Source organism: Narcine bancroftii, unplaced genomic scaffold, assembly GCF_036971445.1.
Source record: "Narcine bancroftii isolate sNarBan1 unplaced genomic scaffold, sNarBan1.hap1 Scaffold_698, whole genome shotgun sequence".
NCBI classification, from domain to species: domain Eukaryota; kingdom Metazoa; phylum Chordata; class Chondrichthyes; order Torpediniformes; family Narcinidae; genus Narcine; species Narcine bancroftii.
In genome coordinates, this window is record NW_027212205.1 from 15,001 (window position 1) to 15,446 (window position 446).

At 71.1% G+C, this 446-nt stretch overlaps 1 non-coding gene across 1 annotated transcript in view; it reads left to right on the forward strand.

The window, feature by feature from the left end:
• LOC138751103 (5.8S ribosomal RNA) overlaps window positions 1–63 on the forward strand; it is a 154-nt gene extending 91 nt beyond the window's left edge. Inside the window, exon 1 of the ribosomal RNA XR_011349711.1 lies at window positions 1–63. This exon is cut by the window's left edge and continues 91 nt beyond it. This is a non-coding gene — a ribosomal RNA (5.8S ribosomal RNA).
• The last annotated feature ends 383 nt before the right edge of the window (window positions 64–446 follow it).

Here is a 446-nt window from a genome sequence, read left to right on the forward strand (position 1 = left end):
CGACACTTTGAACGCACATTGCGGCCCCGGGTTCTTCCCGGGGCCACGCCTGTCTGAGGGTCGCTTGAACCATCAATCGCGCTCGCTTGCCATCCGGCTCGTGAGCGCGCGGTTGGGGTGTCGCAGAGGGGCAAGCCCCCTCTCTGTCCCCCTAAGTTCAGACCCCGGAGCCCCATCGGGTCTTGCGTGTGCGCGTGCCTGCCGCCGGGGGGCGGGCCCGCCGCGCGGCCACCGGGGGTGCTGGCGAGGGAGAGAAACTCGACCCGCGCCGCCCTGGGCACTGCCCGTGCCGGACGCGAGCGCGGAAGGACCGGAGCCTTTCCTCGGTGCGGGGCTGTCGTCACTGCCGGCGAGCTGCACTCGGCGTGCGTGCTCTGTCGTCTTTGGCGGCTGCTGCCGTTCTGCTCGGGGACTGTTGCCTCGCCTGCCTTCCTGCCTCGCTGAGG